This window comes from Dendrobates tinctorius, unplaced genomic scaffold (assembly GCF_039654945.1).
Source record: "Dendrobates tinctorius isolate UK_male_01 unplaced genomic scaffold, ASM3965494v1 ptg000179l, whole genome shotgun sequence".
NCBI classification, from domain to species: Eukaryota; Metazoa; Chordata; class Amphibia; order Anura; family Dendrobatidae; genus Dendrobates; species Dendrobates tinctorius.
The window spans coordinates 4363036-4385003 of NW_027361846.1; the positions used below are offsets into that span (position 1 = coordinate 4363036).

At 47.1% G+C, this 21968-nt stretch overlaps 1 protein-coding gene across 5 annotated transcripts in view; it reads left to right on the forward strand.

Annotated features, from left to right (window-relative positions):
* The window catches only part of LOC141054869 (gap junction gamma-1 protein-like), a 181252-nt gene that overhangs the window by 136250 nt on the left and 23034 nt on the right, over nucleotides 1-21968 (forward strand). The window contains exon 1 of one of the 5 annotated variants that reach the window (XM_073551755.1): nucleotides 20208-20354. The exons of 3 other annotated variants lie outside the window; for them this stretch is intronic. The gene's annotated coding sequence lies outside the window, so the exon portion shown is untranslated. Of the gene's footprint in view, nucleotides 1-20207; nucleotides 20355-20812; nucleotides 21204-21968 lie in introns of those variants that run through there. One more of the 5 variants, XM_073551753.1, reaches the window with a different exon arrangement.

Sequence of the window (21968 nt, forward strand, 5' to 3'; positions counted from 1 at the left end):
AGATTGATCTCCAGCCCTGTCCTCATCAGCACCCACACCTGTGTTAATGGAGCAATCACTGAAACGATGTTAGCTGGTCCTTTTAAGGCAGGGCTGCAATGATGTTGAAATGTGTTTTGGGGGATAAAGTTCATTTTCTAGGCAAATATTGACTTTGCAAGTAATTGCTGTTAAGCTGATCACTCTTTATAGCATTCTGGAGTATATGCAAATTGCCATTAGAAAAAATGAAGCAGTAAACTTTGTAAAAATTAATATTTGTGTCATTCTCAAAACTTTTGGCCATGACTGTATATATACACCACACACTATCGCTCGCTCCTCCTGTCCCGTATATATACACCGCACACTATCGCTCGCTCCTCCTGTCCCGTATATATACACCGCACACTATCGCTCGCTCCTCCTGTCCTGTATATATACACTGCACAGTACCGCTCCTCCTGGTGTTTGCCCTGTAATGTGGATCTTCCCATACCCAGTCCAAAAATATCCCCCCCCCACTGGTGACTTCATGGGATACAATGTAACAGATGGGCTGTGCTACAATGTAACCATTGGGCTCTGTTACAGTGTAACCGGTGGGCCGTGATAGTGTAATCGGTGGGCTGTAGTACAGTGTAAGTGGTGGGCTGTAGTACAGTGTAACCAATGGGCCGTGGTAACATAGTAGCATACATAGTACATAGTTAGTAAGGCCGAAAAAAGCCCTGTGTCCATCCAGTTCAGCCTATAAAATTCTGTCAGAATAAATCCCCAGATCTACGTCCTTCTAAAGAACCTAACAATAACTGTAAGCTGGAGTCACACATAGCGACTTACCAGCGATCCCGACAACAATATCAACGTGTCAGGATCGCTGGTAAGTCGCTATGTGATCGCTGGTGAGCTGTCACACAGGCAGCTTCACCAGCGATCAGCACAGCGACGCCGAGCGCGCGGCGTCGCTGTGTTCATTAGTTACCAGCGCGCTGATGCAGGAAGCTGGTAACTAACGTACACATCGGGTATCTAAGGGACGCACGTCCCTTGGATACCCGATGTGTACGTTAGTTACCAGCTGATCGCTGGTCTCCTGCCTGTCACACGCAGCGATGCGTGCTGGCCAGCGGGAGACCAGCGACCAAAGAAATATCCAGAGGTTTCTTGTAGGGATCAGCGATACCGGCAGGGGGGCCGGTCGCTGATCGCTGTCTCACACAACGATCTCGCTAGCGAGATCGCTATGTGTGACGGGGCCCTAAGATATATTGTTACGCTCCAGGAAGACATCAAGGCCTCTCCTGAACCCCTCGACTGAGTTCGCCATCACCACCTCCTCAGGCAGGAAATTCCAGATTCTCACTGCCCTAACAGTAAAGAATCCTCTTCTATGTTGGTGGAGAAACCTTCTCTCCTCCAGACGCAGAGAATGCCCCCTTGTGACCGTCACCTTCCTTGGTATCAACAGATCCTCGGAGAGATATTTGTATTTTCCCCTTATATACTTATACATGGTTATTAGATCGCCCCTCAGTCGTCTTTTTTCTAGACTAAATAATCCTAATTTTGCTAATCTCCCTGGGTGTTGTAGTTCCCCCATCCCCTTTATTAATTTTGTTGCCCTCCTTTGTACTCGCTCTAGTTCCATTATATCCTTCCTGAGCACTGGTGCCCAAAACTGTACACAGTACTCCATGTGCGGTCTAACCAGGGATTTGTACAGAGGCAGTATAATGCTCTCATCATGTGTATCCAGACCTCTTTTAATGCACCCCATGATCTTGTTTCTCTTGGCAGCCTCTGACTGGCACTGGCTGCTCCAGGTAAGTTTATCATTAACTAGGATCCCCAAGTCCTTCTCCAGGTCAGATTTACCCAGTGGTTTCCCGTTCAGTGAGTAATGGTGATACTGATTCCTTATCCCCATGTGTATAACCTTACATTTATCATTTTTATTCCTTATCCCCATGTGTATAACCTTACATTTATCATTTTTACACCCCATCTGCTCCCTTTTGGCCCAAGTTCCCAACTTATCCAGATCTATCTGTAGCAGAATACTATCTTCTCTTGTATTGACGGCTTTACATCGTTTTGTATCATCTGCAAATATCGATATTTTACTGTGTAAACCTTCTACCAGCTCGTTAATAAATATGTTATAGAGAAGAGGTCCCAACACTGACCCCTGCGGTCCCCACTGGTCACAGCGACCCAGTTAGAGAATATTCCATTTATAACCCCCCTCTGCTTTCTATCACTCAGCCAGTTACTTACCCATTTACACACATTTTCCCCCAGACCCGGCATTCTCATTTTGTGTACCAACCTCTTGTGTGGCACGGTATCAAACGCTTTGGGAAAATCAAGATATACCACATCCAATGACTCACCTTGGTCCAGTCTATAGCTTACCTCTTCATAAAAGCTGATTAGATTGGTTTGACAGGAGCGATTCCTCAGTTACAGTGTAACCCGGTGGGCCGTGATACAGTGTAACCCGGTGGGCCGTGATACAGTGTAACCCGGTGGGCCGTGATACAGTGTAACCCGGTGGGCCGTGATACAGTGTAACCCGGTGGGCCGTGATACAGTGTAACCCGGTGGGCCGTGATACAGTGTAACCCGGTGGGCCGTGATACAGTGTAACCCGGTGGGCCGTGATACAGTGTAACCCGGTGGGCCGTGATACAGTGTAACCCGGTGGGCCGTGATACAGTGTAACCCGGTGGGCCGTGATACAGTGTAACCCGGTGGGCCGTGGTACAGTGTAACCCGGTGGGCCGTGATACAGTGTAACCCGGTGGGCCGTGGTACAGTGTAACCCGGTGGGCCGTGGTACAGTGTAACCCGGTGGGCCGTGATACAGTGTATCCGATGGGCTGTGATACAATGTAGCAGCTTGTTGGGTAGATCCAAAGTATCGCTGAGGGAGGACGGTCTATGTAGAAAGGAAGGGGAGCTCATCAATCACTTCTGTTTCTCCCCCTACCTGCAGGAAATGCTGAGCCTCCTGTGCCCAGGGATCAGGGTTACACAGCAGGAGAGGACATAAAGGGAGTTGTAGTTCCATCCTCCCATAATGGTCTGAAAAACAGGAGCAGGATAAGGTCAGAGGTCACAGCTGTCAATCATCACAGCCATCCAGCGGGGCCCCTGTGTACGGGGTTATGTGAATATGGCACAATAATACAACACTGTCTGTAAGAAGCGGAGCTGCGATCCAAATACAGAAGCCTCATCCTGAGAGGCGGGGCAGCGTTCATCATTAGATAGATAATTGATAGATAATAGAGAAAACACAGCAGCACTCTGTAAGGACCAAGATATATGAAAGCACTGGAAGCATTACATCTAAGCGGTATTGTTACCTCAGTAAGATGTACTTACAAAAAATGAAGGTTCTTGGCTCATAAATTGGCCAATTCCTGTGTGCCCATCAACCACGGCAAGCTGACCCTTCTCTGATGAGTCCTACTTGCCCATTTAAACTGTAGGTTTATAGCCCAAAAGTGGTATGTTTAGTAGGATATGAAAGTGGCATACCCAGTAGCATAGGACCTATCAGAGAAGGGTCAGCTTGCCGTGGTTGATGGGCTCACAGGAATTGGCCAATTTATGAGCTAGAACCTTCATTTTTTGTAAGTACATCTTATTGAGTAACAATGCAGCATAGATGTAATGCTTCCAGTGTTTTCATATGTCTTGGTCCTTACAGAGTGTTGGTGTGTTTTCTTTTTATATATAATGCAGTCATTGCAGCTTGCACCTGTTGACACTAAGGATGTGCTGGCCAGGTTTTTTTCTTACTATATCTATTATCTATCATTTATCTATTATCTATCTTCATTTTTGTAACTAAAGTTTATTGAGTAACAATACAGCTTAGATTTAATCCTCTGGTTCTCGGGTTCTCTGATTCTCGGGTCCTCTAACTCTCTTGTTCTCTAATTGTCTGACTATCTAGTCCTTTGGTTCTCTGATCCTTTGGTTCTCTGATCCTTTGGTACTTTGGTCCTTTGGATCTCTGATCCTTTGGTCCTCTGGTTCTCTGATCCTTTGGTCCTCTAGTTCTCTGATCCTTTGGGCCTCTGGTTCTATGATCCTTTGGTCCTCTGATCCTTTGGTCCTCTGATCCTTTGGTCCTCTGATCCTTTGGTCCTCTGATCCTTTGGTCCTCTGTTTCTTTGATCCTCTGGTCCTCTGGTTCTCTGATCCTCTGGTCCTCTGATCCTTTGGTTCTCTGATCCTTTGGTCCTCTGGTTCTCTGATCCTCTGGTCCTCTGGTTCTCTGATCCTCTGGTTCTCTGATCCTTTGGTCCTCTGATCCTTTCGTCCTCTGATCCTTTGGTCCTCTGGTTCTCTGGTCCTCTGATCCTTTGGTTCTGTGGTTCTCTGATCCTTTGGTCCTCTGGTTCTCTGATCCTTTGGTCCTCTGGTTCTCTGATCCTCTGGTCCTCTGATCCTTTGGTTCTCTGATCCTTTGGTCCTCTGGTTCTCTGATCCTTTGGTCCTCTGGTTCTCGGTTTCTCTAGTCCTGTGGTTTCTGAGATATTTCATAGTTATTTCCAGTACATTTCTAGCTTCTGTCATTTTAAGCTACACAGTGAACTGCAGAATAATTATTTAATCTCATTACCTAAGACACTGTGGAGTCAGCAGGCCAGAAGTGATTGCATCTGTGATCACACACAGGTCACATTGAGGAACCAATTCAGCAAGTGTCATGGTTTTATGGAATTCAGCAAATTACTTGAAGTCCTTTCGAAAATCTTGGCACCTGAGAGACTGTGTTTTTTTTGTAGACCTGTGTAATAGATGTGTGACGGATGCTTCCTTGTTTCTCGCCTCCCCACCAGCAGTGCCCATCCGTGCCCCACTAATAGCCACACCAGTTGGTCCTCTGATCCTTTGGTCCTCTGATCCTTTGATCCTTTGGTCCTCTGATCCTTTGGTCCTCTGGTTCTTTGATCCTTTGGTCCTCTGGTCCTCTGATCCTTTGGTTCTCTGATCCTGTGGTCCTCTGGTTCTCTGATCCTGTGGTCCTCTGGTTCTCTGATCCTTTGGTTCTCTGGTCCTCTGATCCTTTGGTTCTCTGGTCCTCTGATCCTTTGGTCCTCTGGTTCTCTGATCCTTTGGTCCTCTGGTTCTCTGATCCTTTGGTCCTCTGGTTCTCTGATCCTTTGGTCCTCTGGTTCTCTGATCCTTTGGTCCTCTGGTTCTCTGATCCTTTGGTCCTCTGATCCTTTGGTCCTCTGGTTCTTTGATCCTTTGGTCCTCTGGTTCTCTGATCCTCTGATCCTTTGGTTCACTGATCCTCTGGTACTCTGATCCTTTGGTCCTCTGGTTCTCTGATCCTTTGGTCCTCTGGTTCTCTGATCCTTTGGTCCTCTGATCCTTTGGTCCTCTGGTACTCTGATCCTTTGGGCCTCTGGTTCTCTGATCCTTTGGGCCTCTGGTTCTCTGATCCTTTGGGCCTCTGGTCCTCTGGTACTCTGATCCTTTGGTCCTCTGGTTCTCTGATCCTTTGGTTCTCTGATCCTTTGGTTCTCTGATCCTTTGGTCCTCTGATCCTTTGGTCCTCTGGTACTCTGATCCTTTGGGCCTCTGGTTCTCTGATCCTTTGGGCCTCTGGTTCTCTGATCCTTTGGGCCTCTGGTTCTCTGATCCTTTGGGCCTCTGGTTCTCTGATCCTTTGGGCCTCTGGTTCTCTGATCCTTTGGGCCTCTGGTTCTCTGATCCTTTGGGCCTCTGGTTCTCTGATCCTTTGGGCCTCTGGTTCTCTGATCCTTTGGGCCTCTGGTTCTCTGATCCTTTTGGCCTCTGGTTCTCTGATCCTTTGGTCCTTTGGTCCTCTGGTACTCTGATCCTTTGGTCCTCTGGTTCTCTGATCCTTTGGGCCTCTGGTTCTCTGATCCTTTGGTTCTCTGATCCTTTGGTTCTCTGATCCTTTGGTCCTCTGATTCTTTGGTCCTCTGGTTCTTTGATCCTTTGGTCCTCTGGTTCTCTGATCCTCTGGTCCTCTGATCCTTTGGTTCTCTGATCCTTTGGTCCTCTGGTTCTCTGATCCTTTGGTCCTCTGGTTCTCTGATCCTCTGGTTCTCTGATCCTTTGGTCCTCTGGTTCTCTGATCCTTTGGTCCTCTGATCCTTTGGTCCTCTGGTTCTCTGATCCTTTGGTCCTCTGATCCTTTGGTTCTGTGGTTCTCTGATCCTTTGGTCCTCTGGTTCTCTGATCCTTTGGTCCTCTGGTTCTCTGATCCTTTGGTCCTCTGATCCTTTGGTCCTCTGGTTCTCTGATCCTTTGGTTCTCTGAACCTTTGGTCCTCTGGTTCTCTCATCCTTTGGTCCTCTGATCCTTTGGTCCTCTGGTTCTCTGATCCTTTGGTCCTCTGGTTCTCTGTTTCTCTAGTCCTGTGGTTTCTGAGATATTTCATAGTTATTTCCAGTACATTTCTAGCTTCTGTCATTTCAAGCTACACAGTGAACTGCAGAATAATTATTTAATCTCATTACCTAAGACACTGTGGAGTCAGCAGGCCAGAAGTGATTGCATCTGTGATCACACACAGGTCACATTGAGGAACCAATTCAGCAAGTGTCATGGTTTTATGGAATTCAGCAAATTACTTGAAGTCCTTTCGAAAATCTTGGCACCTGAGAGACTGTTTTTTTGTAGACCTGTGTAATAGATGTGTGACGGATGCTTCCTTGTTTCTCGCCTCCCCACCAGCAGTGCCCATCCGTGCCCCACTAATAGCCACACCAGTACTGCAGTATAATGGCTGTATCTATAGTCTGTTACCATGGAGACACATAGACCTGCTTAGGAGATGTATACAGTTTTATTTTTACTTTAATTTTAATTCTGAGATTTTAAAGATCTCTCCGCCAGGATTACTCGCCCAGTGCTGTCGCTTTGCAGCTGCCCTGGTCGTCATTGACTTGTATGCAGAAGTGATGTCAGAACTAAAGCCGATGACGGCTGCAGCCAATCACTGAGCTCTGTGGTCTCATGTCATGCTTGTTGGCATTATTGCTGATCCTAGTGGTTGGTGGTGATGAATAAAGGCGTGGGGGTGGCAGCGGAGACCTGGAGCTACAGCTGCCGGGAGTAATGCTGACTATTTATGGAGTGGTTTTCTTTCAGTATGAATCAAAGAACCAGGAAAACCCCTTTAAGGTGAATGTCTCCTAGATTAATGAATTTTCTCGGTTTCTTCATTGGGGGGGGCACAGGAACCAGGGGTTAATATGCTGCCACCCAGAGGCTGACACTAAGAATGCATCTTATAAGGAAACCGCTGCATCCTCCAAGTGACAAGGGGCAGCTGTCACCCGCCTGCACTTCAGGTCAGAGTCATTTGGAGGCAGACCGGGGTCTGAGTAGCAGGTTTTTTCATTTAGTTTAGTTTTATTCTTGTTCTCTGGTTTTGGTCTGCCATTTTGGACGATGGGGCGCAGCTTTCTCCCCCAGTTAAGTAGAAGCCTCCAGGATCTTGCAGCTCCTGACTTCTATTTCTTTGTTCCATGGGGCTGCTAGTCTTCTGTCCAATCTTTGTGCAGCTCTGACCTTAACATCTAGGGTGGCAAGTTGTGACACAAGGGGGCTACTAGTGGCAGCTACTCGGGCAGTAACCTGAGGGTTGGCTATGACGTTTTAGGACATCTCATGGTTCCAGTGTCCGCCAATGCTGAGCTGAGAAATACAAATTGTTACCTTAAAATCTTGTTCTTGTGGCTTTCAGTGGTGACCCCCTTGTTGGAGGTCTTAGATTTTCTCTTCCTTTAGTTGGGTGTCAGCTGCCCGATGTCGCCTACCGAGGAAGAGGCAACATTTTCTCTTAAGATGTATTCTGAGCGTCCGCCTCCAGGTGGCAGCAGATTAACCCTTGGTTCCTGGGTCCCCAATGATGGCTGTAAGAAAAAAATTGATGGTGATTACTGAAAATCATTGTGTGAGGTATATTCTGCATAGTGATGACCCTTCTGTGAGACATCGGCACCAAAAACGACCAAATGTCACCCACCCTGCTGTATACTGCAGCGCTCATCCCTGTATACAGTGTGTACAAGTCATGGCCAAACCGTCTGAGACTGAAGCTGCACAGTGTGAAAACCAAACTTTGTGTCAGTGTTTTTAGCTCTTTTATTCGCTGTTTCCATGGTTACTGACGGACAGTTATAAACATTCCGTACATTGTTACATGTTGTTGACAAATTCATGACGAATTCTCCAGATGTCGGGCCCCTGGTTCTCCAGACGTTGGGCCCCTGGTTCTCCAGATGTCGGGCCCCTGGTTCTCCACACTTGGGTCACTTGGCCTCCACACTTGTGCTCCTTGTTCTCCAGACGTCGGCCCCTTGGCCTCCACACTCGGGCCACTGTGCCTCCACACATCACCCCTTTATTTGGATATTGGCTCCTGGGCATATCCTGACTGATGGCCGCCCGTTCTTGTCTCACCACAGCTCGGAGTTGTCACAAGTTCTGGGTTTTGTTTGTTGCTTTTTGAGAACTGACCGCAGGTTCTCAATGGGATGAGGTGTGGGGCATGTCCTGTACCCAAAATCTTGTTGTTTTTTTTCCCAGAGTCACTTAGTTCTCTCTTTTGTCTTGAGACAGTCTCATCATGGGGAATAGGCATCATCACCACATTGTCCTGGATGATGGGAGAAGTTGTTCTTGGTGGAGGTTAAGATCCCGTTCTTTATTCATATGTAACACCTCTTTAAGCCGCCTCCGTAGGACGCATGTCCGGTAGTTGTCACCTTACTATGGCGCAGTGCCTCCACCTGAATCAGTCGTGCTGGGAGATTTAGGGGAATGCAGGAGGGTCTTTTTCTTCTGGGGACTACTCAGGAAACCCTTATCTATGAGCTATACTCACTCACAGAGAAGATGAAAACAACCCAACAGGTTCATTGTAGAGGGATAAATGGTGTAAAAGGCCGGGGGCAGGAGACACCCCGACACTACACAACCCCAGATATGTAATACTCCCTGTGCTGCTGCAGTAGTGGAAGGAACACCGTCCAGTGTTGGCACCTGTATAGGATCCGTTGGTGCACTTTAATATCACAATCACAGCAGAATCCCGTCAGTAACAGTTCTCATGAACATCTTTGGATTAGTACCACAAGTCCCAGCAATATCTCCTCAACAACAGTTCTCTTATACAGCTCTGGCAAAAATTAAGAGACCACTGCACAATGTACAGTTTCTGATTTTTCTCTTTATATTTCTGAGTAAAATGTAAATTGCTCTTTTATTCTATAAACTTCTGACGACATGTCTCCGAATCTCCAAGCACTAAATTTTGTATTTATTTTCAGAAAATGAGAAATGGTCAAAATAAAAAAAAATGCAGAGAGCTTATAGACCTCAAATAATGGTAAGAAAACAAGTTCATAATTATTTAGAAACAACACCGAACATTTGCTGGATTCCGTGTGCATGGCCCCTACCTGAAGAACTTCTATCATGAGCCACGTGCGGACAATGCCCCTGACTCGGTGCAGAGTCTATATGAGGAATAAGAACATAAGGATGAGTGACCTCATGGAGATCAACATCCAACACTGCGGAGACACCATCACATGTTTCTCAACGCAGTGATCTAGAGCAATGCCCCCATCCCTTATGGGAAATATGCAAAAGCATGTAAATCAACAGCCGCGGAGACACCATCACATGTTTCTCAACGCAAGCAATGACTAGCCAGGTCTTTCCCCGGGAAGGAACAACCACGGGAAGGGCAGTCTCCAATGAAGGAAACCACCTATGCCAAAACATGGTATCCATCCACAGACAGCTGTTTCGGGGTATTGCCCCTCATCAGTGTGGAGTAGGAAACTGGCTAGTAGGAGCAATGCCTAGTGAAAGGCTATGAACATAAGGATGAGTGACCTCATGGAGATCAACATCCAACACTGCGGAGACACCATCACATGTTTCTCAACGCAGTGATCTAGAGCAATGCCCCCATCCCTTATGGGAAATATGCAAAAGCATGTAAATCAACAGCCGCGGAGACACCATCACATGTTTCTCAACGCAAGCAATGACTAGCCAGGTCTTTCCCCGGGAAGGAACAACCACGGGAAGGGCAGTCTCCAATGAAGGAAACCACCTATGCCAAAACATGGTATCCATCCACAGACAGCTGTTTCGGGGTATTGCCCCTCATCAGTGTGGAGTAGGAAACTGGCTAGTAGGAGCAATGCCTAGTGAAAGGCTATGAACATAAGGATGAGTGACCTCATGGAGATCAGCATCCAACACTGCGGAGACACCATCACATGTTTCTCAACGCAGTGATCTAGAGCAATGCCCCCATCCCTTATGGGAAATATGCAAAAGCATGTAAATCAACAGCCGCGGAGACACCATCACATGTTTCTCAACGCAAGCAATGACTAGCCAGGTCTTTCCCCGGGAAGGAACAACCACGGGAAGGGCAGTCTCCAATGAAGGAAACCACCTATGCCAAAACATGGTATCCATCCACAGACAGCTGTTTCGGGGTATTGCCCCTCATCAGTGTGGAGTAGGAAACTGGCTAGTAGGAGCAATGCCTAGTGAAAGGCTATGAACATAAGGATGAGTGACCTCATGGAGATCAACATCCAACACTGCGGAGACACCATCACATGTTTCTCAACGCAGTGATCTAGAGCAATGCCCCCATCCCTTATGGGAAATATGCAAAAGCATGTAAATCAACAGCCGCGGAGACACCATCACATGTTTCTCAACGCAAGCAATGACTAGCCAGGTCTTTCCCCGGGAAGGAACAACCACGGGAAGGGCAGTCTCCAATGAAGGAAACCACCTATGCCAAAACATGGTATCCATCCACAGACAGCTGTTTCGGGGTATTGCCCCTCATCAGTGTGGAGTAGGAAACTGGCTAGTAGGAGCAATGCCTAGTGAAAGGCTATGAACATAAGGATGAGTGACCTCATGGAGATCAACATCCAACACTGCGGAGACACCATCACATGTTTCTCAACGCAGTGATCTAGAGCAATGCCCCCATCCCTTATGGGAAATATGCAAAAGCATGTAAATCAACAGCCGCGGAGACACCATCACATGTTTCTCAACGCAAGCAATGACTAGCCAGGTCTTTCCCCGGGAAGGAACAACCACGGGAAGGGCAGTCTCCAATGAAGGAAACCACCTATGCCAAAACATGGTATCCATCCACAGACAGCTGTTTCGGGGTATTGCCCCTCATCAGTGTGGAGTAGGAAACTGGCTAGTAGGAGCAATGCCTAGTGAAAGGCTATGAACATAAGGATGAGTGACCTCATGGAGATCAACATCCAACACTGCGGAGACACCATCACATGTTTCTCAACGCAGTGATCTAGAGCAATGCCCCCATCCCTTATGGGAAATATGCAAAAGCATGTAAATCAACAGCCGCGGAGACACCATCACATGTTTCTCAACGCAAGCAATGACTAGCCAGGTCTTTCCCCGGGAAGGAACAACCACGGGAAGGGCAGTCTCCAATGAAGGAAACCACCTATGCCAAAACATGGTATCCATCCACAGACAGCTGTTTCGGGGTATTGCCCCTCATCAGTGTGGAGTAGGAAACTGGCTAGTAGGAGCAATGCCTAGTGAAAGGCTATGAACATAAGGATGAGTGACCTCATGGAGATCAACATCCAACACTGCGGAGACACCATCACATGTTTCTCAACGCAGTGATCTAGAGCAATGCCCCCATCCCTTATGGGAAATATGCAAAAGCATGTAAATCAACAGCCGCGGAGACACCATCACATGTTTCTCAACGCAAGCAATGACTAGCCAGGTCTTTCCCCGGGAAGGAACAACCACGGGAAGGGCAGTCTCCAATGAAGGAAACCACCTATGCCAAAACATGGTATCCATCCACAGACAGCTGTTTCGGGGTATTGCCCCTCATCAGTGTGGAGTAGGAAACTGGCTAGTAGGAGCAATGCCTAGTGAAAGGCTATGAACATAAGGATGAGTGACCTCATGGAGATCAACATCCAACACTGCGGAGACACCATCACATGTTTCTCAACGCAGTGATCTAGAGCAATGCCCCCATCCCTTATGGGAAATATGCAAAAGCATGTAAATCAACAGCCGCGGAGACACCATCACATGTTTCTCAACGCAAGCAATGACTAGCCAGGTCTTTCCCCGGGAAGGAACAACCACGGGAAGGGCAGTCTCCAATGAAGGAAACCACCTATGCCAAAACATGGTATCCATCCACAGACAGCTGTTTCGGGGTATTGCCCCTCATCAGTGTGGAGTAGGAAACTGGCTAGTAGGAGCAATGCCTAGTGAAAGGCTATGAACATAAGGATGAGTGACCTCATGGAGATCAACATCCAACACTGCGGAGACACCATCACATGTTTCTCAACGCAGTGATCTAGAGCAATGCCCCCATCCCTTATGGGAAATATGCAAAAGCATGTAAATCAACAGCCGCGGAGACACCATCACATGTTTCTCAACGCAAGCAATGACTAGCCAGGTCTTTCCCCGGGAAGGAACAACCACGGGAAGGGCAGTCTCCAATGAAGGAAACCACCTATGCCAAAACATGGTATCCATCCACAGACAGCTGTTTCGGGGTATTGCCCCTCATCAGTGTGGAGTAGGAAACTGGCTAGTAGGAGCAATGCCTAGTGAAAGGCTATGAACATAAGGATGAGTGACCTCATGGAGATCAACATCCAACACTGCGGAGACACCATCACATGTTTCTCAACGCAGTGATCTAGAGCAATGCCCCCATCCCTTATGGGAAATATGCAAAAGCATGTAAATCAACAGCCGCGGAGACACCATCACATGTTTCTCAACGCAAGCAATGACTAGCCAGGTCTTTCCCCGGGAAGGAACAACCACGGGAAGGGCAGTCTCCAATGAAGGAAACCACCTATGCCAAAACATGGTATCCATCCACAGACAGCTGTTTCGGGGTATGGATGGGGGCATTGCTCTAGATCACTGCGTTGAGAAACATGTGATGGTGTCTCCGCAGTGTTGGATGTTGATCTCCATGAGGTCACTCATCCTTATGTTCATAGCCTTTCACTAGGCATTGCTCCTACTAGCCAGTTTCCTACTCCACACTGATGAGGGGCAATACCCCGAAACAGCTGTCTGTGGATGGATACCATGTTTTGGCATAGGTGGTTTCCTTCATTGGAGACTGCCCTTCCCGTGGTTGTTCCTTCCCGGGGAAAGACCTGGCTAGTCATTGCTTGCGTTGAGAAACATGTGATGGTGTCTCCGCGGCTGTTGATTTACATGCTTTTGCATATTTCCCATAAGGGATGGGGGCATTGCTCTAGATCACTGCGTTGAGAAACATGTGATGGTGTCTCCGCAGTGTTGGATGTTGATCTCCATGAGGTCACTCATCCTTATGTTCATAGCCTTTCACTAGGCATTGCTCCTACTAGCCAGTTTCCTACTCCACACTGATGAGGGGCAATACCCCGAAACAGCTGTCTGTGGATGGATACCATGTTTTGGCATAGGTGGTTTCCTTCATTGGAGACTGCCCTTCCCGTGGTTGTTCCTTCCCGGGGAAAGACCTGGCTAGTCATTGCTTGCGTTGAGAAACATGTGATGGTGTCTCCGCGGCTGTTGATTTACATGCTTTTGCATATTTCCCATAAGGGATGGGGGCATTGCTCTAGATCACTGCGTTGAGAAACATGTGATGGTGTCTCCGCAGTGTTGGATGTTGATCTCCATGAGGTCACTCATCCTTATGTTCATAGCCTTTCACTAGGCATTGCTCCTACTAGCCAGTTTCCTACTCCACACTGATGAGGGGCAATACCCCGAAACAGCTGTCTGTGGATGGATACCATGTTTTGGCATAGGTGGTTTCCTTCATTGGAGACTGCCCTTCCCGTGGTTGTTCCTTCCCGGGGAAAGACCTGGCTAGTCATTGCTTGCGTTGAGAAACATGTGATGGTGTCTCCGCGGCTGTTGATTTACATGCTTTTGCATATTTCCCATAAGGGATGGGGGCATTGCTCTAGATCACTGCGTTGAGAAACATGTGATGGTGTCTCCGCAGTGTTGGATGTTGATCTCCATGAGGTCACTCATCCTTATGTTCATAGCCTTTCACTAGGCATTGCTCCTACTAGCCAGTTTCCTACTCCACACTGATGAGGGGCAATACCCCGAAACAGCTGTCTGTGGATGGATACCATGTTTTGGCATAGGTGGTTTCCTTCATTGGAGACTGCCCTTCCCGTGGTTGTTCCTTCCCGGGGAAAGACCTGGCTAGTCATTGCTTGCGTTGAGAAACATGTGATGGTGTCTCCGCGGCTGTTGATTTACATGCTTTTGCATATTTCCCATAAGGGATGGGGGCATTGCTCTAGATCACTGCGTTGAGAAACATGTGATGGTGTCTCCGCAGTGTTGGATGTTGATCTCCATGAGGTCACTCATCCTTATGTTCATAGCCTTTCACTAGGCATTGCTCCTACTAGCCAGTTTCCTACTCCACACTGATGAGGGGCAATACCCCGAAACAGCTGTCTGTGGATGGATACCATGTTTTGGCATAGGTGGTTTCCTTCATTGGAGACTGCCCTTCCCGTGGTTGTTCCTTCCCGGGGAAAGACCTGGCTAGTCATTGCTTGCGTTGAGAAACATGTGATGGTGTCTCCGCGGCTGTTGATTTACATGCTTTTGCATATTTCCCATAAGGGATGGGGGCATTGCTCTAGATCACTGCGTTGAGAAACATGTGATGGTGTCTCCGCAGTGTTGGATGTTGATCTCCATGAGGTCACTCATCCTTATGTTCATAGCCTTTCACTAGGCATTGCTCCTACTAGCCAGTTTCCTACTCCACACTGATGAGGGGCAATACCCCGAAACAGCTGTCTGTGGATGGATACCATGTTTTGGCATAGGTGGTTTCCTTCATTGGAGACTGCCCTTCCCGTGGTTGTTCCTTCCCGGGGAAAGACCTGGCTAGTCATTGCTTGCGTTGAGAAACATGTGATGGTGTCTCCGCGGCTGTTGATTTATATGAGGAATAAGGCTGCGTCTGGACGAACTGCGCATCAACCAGATTAAACCCCACCCAGGTGTCCGAAAAGGCAAAAATAGACACCTTTCTACCTCCCAAAATGATTTGGATTGGTAAAATAAATTGCAACTTGTCAATGGAGGAAATATAGGTAGCCAGAAAAAGGAGCTCAGAAGAGCTTATATATCAAGAAAAATAGATATAAATGCATGGTGCGTTTCAAATAAAGTATTGCAAATGCAGCCCAGTTTATATAAAAGTAAAAAGCTTTATTGTGTCATTAAACAAGGCAAAAAATTGACATGTAATACACACCATGAGACATACACAACAATTTTAAAACCAGTAAATAACAATGTAGCCTATGGCGTAGTCAAGTGAACAAAAGCAGCAATAACATCCGGGAGAGAAGGGTACAAAGTAATAAGATATTATGTATATAAGTCCCTATAATCCACAGATGGGGCAAAAGAGCAAAATCAATCCCCAACAAGAGAGGGAGGTCCCAATAAACTAGTAACAGTAAGGGTTAATAACCTGAGTCCACTAAAAAATAACGTCAATCATAGGACCCAAGGTATCAAACCCCACAGATGGCAATACACGTAAATAGTCCATCATTAAATATAAAAGAAACATCCCTCCCAATCACCCCGTAAACAGAAGGGGTAAGGGGTTAACAGAAAGTTAAGACACTCTTACCCATGCTGCAATGTCTGCACGTCACGCTGAAGCCCCGACGCACGTTTCGCTTCCCGAAGAAGACATGTTTCACTGTTGGGATTGTATTGGGCAGGTGATGAGCAGTGCCTGGTTTTCTCCACACATACTGCTTAGAATTATCACCAAAAAGTTCTGTCTTCATCTCATCAGACGAGAGAATCTTATTTCTCATAGTCTGGGAGTCCTTCATGTGTTTTTCAGCAAGCTATGCGGTCTTTCATATGTCTTGCACTGAGGAGAGGCTTCCCTCGGGCCACTCTGCCATAAAGGCCCGACTGGTGGAGGGCTGCAGTGATAGTTGACTTTGTGGAACTTCTCCCATGTTCGTACTGCATCTGTGGAGCTCAGCCACAGTGATCTTGGGGTTCTTCTTTACCTCTCTCCCCAAGGCTCTTCTCCCACGATTGCTCAGTTTGGCTGGACAGCCAGGTCTAGGAAGACTTCTGGGGGTCCCAAACGTCTTCCATTTAAGAATTATGGAGGCCTCTGTGCTCTTAGGAACCTTGAGTACTGCAGAAATTCTCTTGTAACCTTGGCCAGATCTGTGCCTTGCCACAATTCTGTCTCTGAGCTCCTTGGCCAGTTCCTTTGACCTCATGATTCTCATTTGGTCTGACATGCACTGTGAGCTGTGAGGTCTTAGGGTATGTTTCCACGGGTCGGATTACATCAGGATTTGCTGCGGAATGAACTCTGCGTACAGCCGCAGGGTTTATTCCGCAGCGTTCAGATGTTACAGTATAGTGGAGGGGATTTTATGAAATAGTAGTAAAACGCAGGTGACACATCCACGAAACAGTCTTTTTAGACCGCAGCATATCTGTTTATCTTGCGGAGACGCTCAGTCTCTGCAAGATAAATAGCCCATTCTATGGATACGATGTGGTGATTCCGTATGTGTTCAATGAACACTTGGCGGAATCACCGCTCCTAGAACAGGGGGTGGCACTTAGGGCGGAGTGGGCTTTCTGCTCCGTCCAAAGCGCAGGGTTTCTGGACCTTGGGAACATACCTTTATATAGACAGGTGTGCGCCTTTACAAATCAAGTCCTATCGGTTTAATTACACACAGCTGGACTCCGATGAAGGAGTAGAACCATCTCAAGGAGGATCGCAAGGAAATGGACAGCATGTGACTTACATATGAGACTCTGAGCAAAGGGGCTGAATACTTATGACCATGTGATAGTTCAGTTTTCCTTTTTTTAATAAATTTGCAAAAAATTCTACATTTCTGTTTTTTCAGTGAAGATGGGGTGCAGAGTGTACAGTAATGAGAAACAAATGAACTTTTTTTTGAATTTACCAAATGGCTGCAATGAAACAGAGGGGTCTGAATACTTTCTGTACCCACTGTAGATGCCTCTGATGGTTCACACTTCTTCCACCACCCCCGGTCTGTGTCCTGTGCTTCCGTAATATCTGGACCTAACAGGGGCGTTCTGGCTGGTCACATCACTCATGTTTTCTGTCACTTTATCGTATGATGGGAGAGAACGCTCCTCAGATTCCTGGTGCTGTATAGCAAGTCTTGCTTCTTTCTCATGTTGCTGCCAGTGGAGGTCACTCGAGCTCAATGCGTCCCTCAGCCTCCTGTACACCAAATCTGGGAACCTGGAGCGCCTTAGGATCACTTCAGTTTGGCATTATATGGATGGATACAGGACATGTGAATTACAAATATCTAGAAGTACAGTTCTGCTCAAAAGTTCACATGCCCCATTTCTTAATACCATGTATTGCCCCCCTCTAACATCAATGACAGCTTGAAGTCTTTTGTGGTAGTTGTGGATGAGGTTCTTTATTTTCTCAGATGGTAAAGCTGCCCACTCGTCTTGGCAAAAGGCCTCCAGTTCCTGTAAATTTCTCGGCTGTCTAGCATGAACTGCGCCCTTGAGATCTCCCCAGAGTGGCTCAATGATATTGAGGTCAGGAGACCGAGATGGCCACTCCAGAACCTTCACTTTGTTCTGCTGTGGCTAAATGACAGGTCGACTTGGCCTTGTGTTTTGGATCATTGTCATGTTGGAACTTTCAAGTACGTCCCAGCTTGCGGGCTGATGATTGAAAATTTGCCTCCAGTATTTACCGATAATGTGCTGTATTCATCTTTCCTTCAACTTTGACCATGTTTCCTGTGTCTTTGTAGCTCACACATCCCCAGAACATCAGCGTTCCACCTCCATGCTTTACAGTAACATAGCCGAAAAAAAGACACTTGTCCATCCAGTTCATCCTATATTCTGTCAGAATAAATCCCCAGATCTACGTCCTTCTAAAGAACCTAACAATCACTGTAAGATACAATATTGTTTCGCTCCAGGAAGACAACCAGGCCTCTCTTGATCCCCTCGACTGAGTACGCCATCACCACCTCCTCAGGCAAGGAATTCCAGATTCTCACTGCCCTAACAGTAAAGAATCCTCTTCTATGTTGGTGGGAAAACCTTCTCTCCTCCAGACGCAGAGAATGCCCCCTTGTGACCGTCACCTTCCTTGGTATAAACAGATCCTCTGAGAGATATTTGTATTGTCCCCTTATATACTTATACATGGTGTGGTACAGTAAAGGGTGTTTTACTGGATGGGAGATACATTTCTCCCAGCAGATTAAGGTTTGGCCAGGTTTTTCCCTAAAGACAGGACCTGCGATGATGTCATGTGATCAGCCCATGTGATGTCTACCTCACTTGTGGGAGGGGTTATGGGCTATGTAATGGAGTTTGGTGTTTGGCACATGGTGAGTGTGTGTCTGGAAGTTACAGGAACTTGGCTGAACTTAGCCTGAATTTGTATACAGGATCCCCATGCTGCAGGACTATAGCAGCAAGACTCTCAACAACCCTGGGAATGGCACCTGGCGGATTCTGCAGGACCTGGCAGCCGCTTAGTTAAGCCCGTCCCGTGCAAGGGGTGAGTCTGGGACCAGTGGTTCTCCAAGCTGGAGTACATTTATGTTTTTTCCTTATTTTCTGTTAACCTGCTGTTTGCAAAGTGACACTAAACCACTGAAATTAGACTTTAAGCCTGTGTGTTGCCTCGTTACTGCAGCCCTGCCATTACCTACCAGAGCGAATCCCTACAATGGTTATTAGATCGCCCATCAGTCATCTTTTTTCTAGACTAAATGACACTAATTTTGCTAATCTCTCTGGGTATTGTAGTTCCCCCATCCCCTTATTAATTTTGTTGCCCTCCTTTGTACTCGCTCTAGTTCCATTATATCCTTCCTGAGCACCGGTGCCCAAAACTGTACCCAGTCCTCCATGTGCGGTCTAACCAGGGATTTGTACAGAGGCAGTATAATGCTCTCATCATGTGTATTCACACCTCTTTTAATGCACCCCATGATCCTGTTTACCTTGGCAGCCGCTACCTGGCACTGACTGCTCCAGGTAAGTTTATCACTAAGTAGGATCCCCAAGTCCTTCTCCATGTCACATTTACCCAGTGGTTTCCCGTTCAGTGTGTAATGGTGACATTGATTCCTTATCCCCATGTGTATAACCTTACATTTATCATTTTTACACCCCATCTGCTCCCTTTTGGCCCAAGTTTCCAACTTATCCAGATCCATCTGTAGCAGAATACTATCTTCTCTTGTATTGACTGCTTTACATCGTTTTGTATTATCTGCAAATATCGATATTTTACTGTGTAAACCTTCTACCAGATCATTAATAAATATGTTGTAGAGAAGAGGTCCCAACACGACCCCTGCGGTCCCCACTGGTCACAGTGACCCAGTTAGAGAATATACCATTTATAACCCCCCTCTGCTTTCTATCACTCAGCCAGTTACTGACCCATTTACACACATTTTCCCCTAGACCCAGCATTCTCATTTAGTGTACCAACCTCTTGTGTGGCACGGGATCAAATGCTTTGGAAAAAACAAGATTTTCAGTAGGAATGGTGTTCTTTTCATCATAGGTCTTGTTGACCTCTCTCCAAATGTAAAGTTTATGGTTCTGGCCAAAAAGTTCAATTTTGGTCTCATCAGTCACTCCAAATTACTTTATTCCAGAAGGTTTGAGGCTTGTCTCTGTGCTGTTTTGCGTATTATATTTATTTTAGATACTTTGTGGCATTTGCGCAGTAATGGCTTTCTTCTGGCGACTCGACCATGCAGCCCATTTTTCTTCAAGTGCCTCCTTATTGTGCATCTTTAAACAGCCACACCGCTAGTTTTCAGAGAGTCCAGTATTTCAGCTGATGTTATTTGTGGGTTTTATTTGCATCCAGAACAATTTTCTTGGCAGTTGTGGACGGCATTTTTGTTGGTCTACCTGACCGTGGTTTTGTTTTTACAGAGCCCCTGATTTTCCATTTGTTAATCACAGTTTGAACGCTGCTGACTGGCATTATCAATTCAATGGATATCTTCTTGTATCCCTTTCCTGTTTTATACAGTTCAACTACCTTTTCCAGTAGATCCGATGACAATTCTTTTGCTTTCCCGATGACTCACAATCCAGAAACGTCAGTGGCTGGATGAAAGATGCAAGAGTCTGTTTGGATCCCATAAACTCGCTCAGCTTTTATGTGCACACACTGATTACAAGCAAACAGGTCACAGGTGAGGATGTTACCTTTAGTAGCCCGTCTGGTCACATGTAGGGCAGTTTGTATGGTACCGGCCAATGGCCTCCTGCACCATCAATCTTTCCGATACTTTCTTGTCATTGATACTTCCTCAGATTCCCATAGAAGATGACAGTTTCGTCAGAAGGTTCAGTTCCACTTTTATAGGTCCGCCGCTGTTGTGGCCGGATCTTCCCGTGAAGCTTTAACAGACAGTTATCATAAAGGGTCCCTTAGAAAGCGGGTGAACGGTCATGTGACCGGCGCCATCCAGTCACATTCCCTTATACCAGCGCGTTCCACATACGGTCATTAACAAAAGCATTGCAAACAGTGACTCCATAAAAAGACATTTCTGAAAATTGCTTTGGCTAATGTTGTGATATAACGGGAGTGTCCTGATCAGCGCGCGTTCTCAGGCTCAGCGTGGCCTCCCCCATCTGGTGGTGTTCTCCGGCTGCGGACACATGGAGCGCGCTGGCTTCCTGTGTATGCTTCTTATTAGCGCTCCCTGCGCTCCCATCACTTGTTTACTCTCCAGGGATCACGACAAAGGAGGAAGGAAGGGGGAAAGATTCCAGAGCTCGGGCCCAGTGCGCCGGACCCCTCTGCACCACTCAGAACCCCTCGTCCTCTGCACCGCGGTCGGGCTGGCTGCTGCGGCGATGGACCACACTCCTGAAAACATTACTTTCCTATGGGGACTGTGCAGGAACATGTAAACGTGCCGCTCAGGATGTGAGGAGACTGCAGGAGCAGTCTCGCCACACACAAACTCTGCAGACTTGTACTTTTTTGGATCTCTGGCCGGAGATTTGGGTTTTTCATTCTGATATCTGGCGAGGTGAGTGATCGGGGGGTCCTCTGGGGTGGAGGGGACATAGGACAGCCGCAGCACACCCGGCAGGCGCTGAGTGTTCTGCTGGTTGGTGGGAAGTGGTGGTAGAGAAAGGTCTCGTTCCTCACACGGACATGAAAGCGTCACCCACAGAAGATCAGCCGACAATGCGGAAACGAGACGTGTGAAGAGAGCGGGGAAGTGTCCGCACATCGCCGACACCCCAGGCCCGGGCGGACGCAGGATCCCCCATCACAGTGGATACACAACATGTATCTAAGCTGTGCACATGTATCTAGCCCGTAGACATGTCTCTAAGCTGTAGACGTGTATCTAATCTAAACCACTGCTGTAGCTTAGATACAGAGCTGAGATACATCCATTATCTTAGTAGAAGAGTATCCAAGCATTAGATATGTGAGCAGTACGAGCGTATCCAACAGATAGACGTATCTGAGCTGAAGGGGTATATATGACTCTAAGCAGGTATCTCAGCCGCAAAGAGGAATCTAAGCTGGAAACTGGATCCTGACAAGAGTGGCGCAGAGAAGAAAACCATCATCATCGCCCAGCAGCAAACGCCCGCAGCTGTAACTGTCCAATGCCCCCATAATAACAGCGACATCCACAGTGCCCCCATAATAACAGCGACATCCACAGTGCCCCCATAATAGCAGTGATATCCACAGTGCCCCCATAATAACAGCGACATCCACAGTGCCCCCATAATAGCAGTGATATCCACAGTGCCCCCATAATAACAGTGATATC